Here is a 6,311-nt window from a genome sequence, read left to right as displayed (position 1 = left end):
TTCCTGTGTGAAGTGGATATCCCAAACCATGATCTTAAGAGTGGGGGAGGTTGCATCTGGGCTTTGTCCGACATGGGGCCTTTGACCCCACACTATTTAGAAATCATTGAATGTGCCTTCCTGTCTCACTGATTTCTACCCTCACCAGAACATGTGTATTTAACAGAGATCCTGGAGGGGTCCCCTATTGTCAGCACCTCTTTGAGATTGGGGAAAAATCAAGGGCTGAATGGAAATTGTCAATATTTTGTATGGAATTTTGGATCTGGCTAGTTCTTACCTGTACCTCCCGGTCTCATGCATTCGCGTGTATATTTGTTATTCATCTACCCCTAAAGACACGAAAACGCATAACCTTATCTTGCATAATTCTTGGTACATATGGACACACAGTAAATGGTTGGAATTAAACCAGAAACTCCCAAACCCAAGTGGGAGACGTATTCGAAACTTCTGTTTTTTTTTTTTTTTTTTTGAGATGGAGTCTCGCTCAGGCTGGAGTTTAGTGGGGTGATCTCAGCTCACTGCAACCTCTACCTCCTGAGTTCAAGCAATTCTCCTGCCTCAGCCTCCCAAGTAGCTGTGACTACAGGTACACACCACCATGCCCAGCTAGTTTTTGTATTTTTAGTAGAGGGGATTTCACAGTGTTGGCCAGGATGAGCTCCATCTCTTGACCTCGTGATCCGCCCACCTCAGCCTCCCAAAGTGCTGGGATTACAGGCATGAGCCACCGCGCCTGGCCTCTATTTGAAACTTCTAACTTGGTTGATGAGATATGCAATGGAAGGAAAGAGAACACAGACCAACTTCTTTGGTTCTGGTGGTAAGACAGAAAAGGAGCCGAGGGAGACAAAATCCAAGGTGGGTGCCGGGGTGGGGTGGTGGTAGAGAGGCTATTTTAAGTTCTATGCAGAAGTTAAAACCAGGGAGGTACAGGATTTCAGCTTTAACAGGTAGTCTTGATCCTAGGTTCATGACCCTACAGAGAATGTCAGTAGTAGAGTGTGAGCTAAAATGTGGGCTAGTGTGAGGGATGGAGCATGGCAGTGGACTGATAAGTGATGTGAGGGCAGAAATATAAGGTAACATGAAGACCCCATAAATAATTTTGAAGTGGAATGGATAGAAGAGAAGGATGTGGCCGGGCACGGTGGCCCACGCCTATAATCCCAGCACTTTGTTAGGCTGAGATGGGCGGATCACAAGGTCAGATCGAGACCATCCTGGCTAACGCGGTGAAACCCCATCTCTACTAAAAACACAAAAAGATAGCTGGGCGTGGTGGTGGGCGCTTGTAGTCCCAGCTGCTCTGGAGGCTGAGGCAGGAGAATGGCGTGAACCCGGGAGGCAGAGCTTGCAGTGAGCGGAGATCGTGGGGCTGTACTCTAGCCTGGGCGACAAGTGAAACTCAGTCTCAAAAAAAGAGAAGGATGCAGAATTCTTGCGTTAACTTTCCATACTTATTAATGAAATGTTACCTTGTTAAAGGACATAACATCTCACACAAAAGGAGATAGAAATAGCAGACCAGAAAAGTGTTGATCCTTGCTAGCCATCTACTAGACTAAATGCAAATGAAGGGAAACTAATGAATCAACACACTGGTGCTGGAAACTCCGCAGACAATATGACTTAATAAAACCCTTTAGTGGCCGGGCGCGGTGGCTCAAGCCTGTAATCCCAGCACTTTGGGAGGCCGAGACGGACGGATCACGAAGTCAGGAGATCGAGACCATCCTGGCTAACCCGGTGAAACCCTGTCTCTACTAAAAAAATACAAAAAACTAGCCGGGCGAGGTGGCGGGCGCCTGTAGTCCCAGCTACTCGGGAGGCTGAGGCAGGAGAATGGTGTAAACCCAGGAGGCGGAGCTTGCAGTGAGCTGAGATCCGGCCACTGCACTCCAGCCTGGGCGACAGAGCGAGACTCCGTCTCAAAAAAAAAAAAAAAAAAAAACCCTTTAGAGGAACCAAATGAGACAGTGTACAGAAGTATTGGCACACTTCCTGAAACTTTTAAATTCAGCTTTCTCTGGTATAAACAGAAAGGAGAAGGTACATACCAAAATGAAAGAAAGCTTCTTGTTAGATAAGAGTTTTAATCATTATTTGCAACATTTGATTTTTTTAATTTATTTTTTCACTTTTTTTTTAAATATGAAAACAAAGTCTTGCTATGTTGCCCAGACTGGCCTTGAACTCCTTACCTCAAGCAATCCTGCCACCTTGGCTTCCCAAAGTACTGAGACAACAGATGTGAGCCACTGTGCTCAGCCCCCAAATTGATTTTTTTCTTTAACAAAAACCCATCCTTGGAGCAGCCCTCTTCAGCTGTATCCAGTTTGCCCAATCCCTTGTCACTCTGCCCTTCCTTCTCAAAATCCTTTTCTCTCTTCAGACACCTTTGTACCTCTGATTCTGGGGCTTCCTGGTATTGCTGGAGAAAACTACACCTGGATTGATTTTCAGGAAAAAGTAATTTGAGTGACACAGCCTCAGTGAGATCTCTGTTGTTTCCCGTCCTGTTCTCCAGGAATCCTGTCACCTTCCCTGCTGAGCCTAGCCAAGGCTTTTTCACTTGCTTCAAACCCTATCCCAGATCTGGAGCTTTCACGCTAAGAAAACTGGAGAATCTTCAAATGTGCTCAATATCCCCTTCATTCTACTGCCATACATACATATGAACACACACACACACACACACACACAGAGACAGAGACAGAGACAGAGACAGAGACAGACAAGGTATCTGTTGTCCAGGCTGGAATGCAGTGGTGCCATCACAGCTCACTGCAACGTCTGCCTCCCAGGCTCAAGTGATCCTCCCACCTTAGCCTCCCAAATAGTTGGGACTACAGGCACACACCACCATGCCTAGCTTATTGATTGAATGATTGATTGATTGGTAGAGATGGGGTTTCATCATGTTGCCCAGGCTGGTCACAAACTCCTGGGCTTAAGTGATGTGCCTGCCTCAGCCTCCCGAAGTGCTAGGATTGTAGGTGTGAGCCACCATGCTTAGCCTTACCTCCATATTTTTAGTTTCCACCCCATTTTGCTATGTGGCTGGCATGGCCCACGGTGCCATGTCCCAACTGCAATGTCCCAACACCTTTGTCCTTAAAACTTTCTTACATTCCTTTAACATTTGTGGAAATAGCTTAATCTCTTTAAACTTGAAATTTATCATAAGAATAGAATAAAGAGGCCAGGTGCAGTGGCTCACGCCTGTAATCCCAGTACTTTGGGAGGCTGAGGCGGGCAGATCACAAGGTCAGGAGTTCAAGACTATCCTGGCTAATACGTGAAACCCTGTCTCTATTAAAAATACAAAAAATTAGCTGGGTGTGGTGGTGGGCACCTGTAGTCCCAGCTATTCGGGAGGCTAAGGCAGGAGAATGGCATGAACCCGGGAGGTGGAGCTCACAGTGAGCTGAGATCGCGCCACTGCACTCCAGCCTGGATGACAGAGTGAGATTCCATCTCAAAAGGAAAAAAAAGAATAGAATAAATGTTGCTCAGTTTGTTGTCATATAAGCATATGGTACAAAACACTTAAAAATTTGACTCCTCGATTGTAGATTTTATTCAGTCCCGACTGGGAAGCAAGAAACTTATATAAATAGCCTTATATGAGTTATCACTTAACATTTAAATCATTTCCCTTTTTTTCCTTTTTTTTTTTCTGAGATGTGAAAATAATGGAAATCTTAAGTTGCCCCGGTATGTAGGCCCACTATTTGCTAGTTAAGCAAGAGAGAACTCAAACTTCATTGTCTCAAATACCATTCATATTTGACCATTGACAGATCATTTAATAAGACAATCTTACATTGACTTCCTGTCATTCATGGAATTGGTTTTAAAGAATGGACTCTGTATCCATTCATTTGCCATACCAAGATATTCCTGAAAGGAGTAAAAGATGCATGAGCACTTCAGTTGTGATGTCAGCACTTATTTTCCAGGAAAAAAAAAAATTCTCTTTAAGAAAAGTAAAACTTCAGCCAGGCGCTGTGGCTCACGCCTGTAACCTCAACCCTTTGGGAGGCTGAGGCGGGTGAATCACGTGAGGTCAGGAGTTCAAGACCAGCCTGACCAACATGGTGAAACCCTGTCTCTGCTAAAAATACAAAAATTAGCCGGGCGTGATGGAGAATACCTGTAATCCCACGCTACTTGGGAGGCTGAGGTAGAAGAATCTCTTCAGCCAGGAGGCAGAGGTTGCGGTGAGCCAATATCACACCACTACAAGAGCCTGGGCAACAAGAGCGAAACTCCGTCTCAAAAAAAAAAAAAAAAAAAAAAAACAAGAACAACAAAAAAAATTAGCTGGGCATGGTGGTGCGTGCCTGTAATCCTAGCTACTCGAGAGGCTGAAGCAGAATTGCTTGAACCTGGGAGGTGGAGGTTGCAGTGAGCCGAGATTGCGCCACTGTATCCCAGCCTGGGCAACAGAGCAAGACTCCATCTCAAAAAAAAAAAAAAAAAATGGGCGCGGTGGCACACACCTGTAATCCCAGCTACTTGGGAGGCTGAGGCAGGAGAATTGCTTGAGCCCAGGTGACAGAGGCTGCAGTGAGCCAAGAGCACGCCCCTGCACTCCATTCTGGGCAACAAGAGCGAAACCCCATCTGTAATAATAATCATAACAACAATATAAACAGAAGTTTCCCAGCAAAAGTAGATAACTTGCCTTCTGTTGCATTACCCAGTTTCCTGCCTAGGTTGTGTGTTCAGTACAGTGTTGAAGTACATCTAAACAGGTACATCAGTGAAAGATAAACTCTGATTGCAAGGAAATGAGCCTATTGTTTAAATAAAAAAAAAAAAAAAAACTTGGTTGGTCCAGGCACGATGGCTTACGCCTGTAATCCCAGCACTTCGGGAGGCTAAGGCGGGCAGATCACGGATCAGGAGACTGAGACCATCCTGGGTAACACGGTGAAACCCCATCTCTACTAAAAATACAAAAAGTTAGCCGGGCGTGGTGGCAGGCACCTGTAGTCCCAGCTACTCGGGAGGCTGAGGCAGAAGAATGGCGTGAATCCGGGAGGCAGAGCTTGCAGTGAACCGAGATGGCACCACTGCACTCCAGCCCGGGTGACAAAGCAAGATTCCTCTCAAAAATACAAAACAAAACCTGCTTGGCCAGGTGTGGTGGCTGACACCTGTAAACTCAGCGCTTTGGAAGGCTGAGGTGGGAGGATCACTTGAAGGCAGAAGTTCAAGACCAGTCTGGGCAACAAAGTGACACCCTCTCCCACCTTCGACTCTACAAAAAATAAAAAATAAATTATCTGGGTGTAGTGGTGGATACCTGTAGTCCCAGCTACATGGGAGGCTGAGACAGGAGGATCACTTGGGCCCAGAAGTTTGAGGCTGTGGTGACCCATGATTCCACTACTGCACTCCAGCCTGGGTGACAAAATGAGACCCTGTCTCTAAAAAACAAAACAAAAACCTTCTTTACTGAAGTGGGATTGACATGCAATAGACTTCACATACAAGTTGATATATATATATACACACACATCTATGAAATCATCACAATTAAGATAATGAAATTTATTCTTCTACCTCTTTATAATTCCTCCGTCATTCCTCCCCATAGCTTCCTCACATCCCCCTGCTCCTGTTCCCAAGCTATCATGGGTACTTATTGCTTTCTGTTACTATAGATCAGGTTGTATTTTCTAGAATTTTATATGGATGGAAACTTTCAATAGGTACTTCTTTCTTTCTTTATTATTATTATTATTATTTTTTTTTATTTTTTTTTTTTGAGACGGAGTCTTGCTCTGCCGCCCAGGCTGGAGTACAGTGGCCGGATCTCAGCTCACTGCAAGCTCCGCCTCCCGGGTTCACGCCATTCTCCTGCCTCAGCCTCCCGAGTAGCTGGGACTACAGGCGCCTGCCACCTCGCCCGGCTAGTTTTTTGTATTTTTAGTAGAGACGGGGTTTCACCGTGTTAGCCAGGATGGTCTCGATCTCCTGACCTCGTGATCCGCCCATCTCGGCCTCCCAAAGTGCTGGGGTTACAGGCTTGAGCCACCGCGCCCGGCCTATTATTATTATTTTTAAAATTTTACTTTAAGTTCCAGGATACAATTGCAGAACATACAGGCTTGTTACATAGGTATCCGTATGCCATGGTGGTTTGCTGTACCTGTCAATCGGTCATCTAGGTTTTGAGCCCCACATGCATTAGCTATTTGTCCTAATGCTGTCCTTCCCCTCACCACCCACCACCTACTGGCCCTGGTGTGTGTTGTTCCCCTCCCTCCCTATGTCCATGTGTTCTCATTGTT

This window comes from Theropithecus gelada, chromosome 10 (genome assembly GCF_003255815.1).
Source record: "Theropithecus gelada isolate Dixy chromosome 10, Tgel_1.0, whole genome shotgun sequence".
Taxonomy (NCBI): Eukaryota; Metazoa; Chordata; class Mammalia; order Primates; family Cercopithecidae; genus Theropithecus; species Theropithecus gelada.
This window is presented reverse-complemented; position numbering follows the sequence as displayed.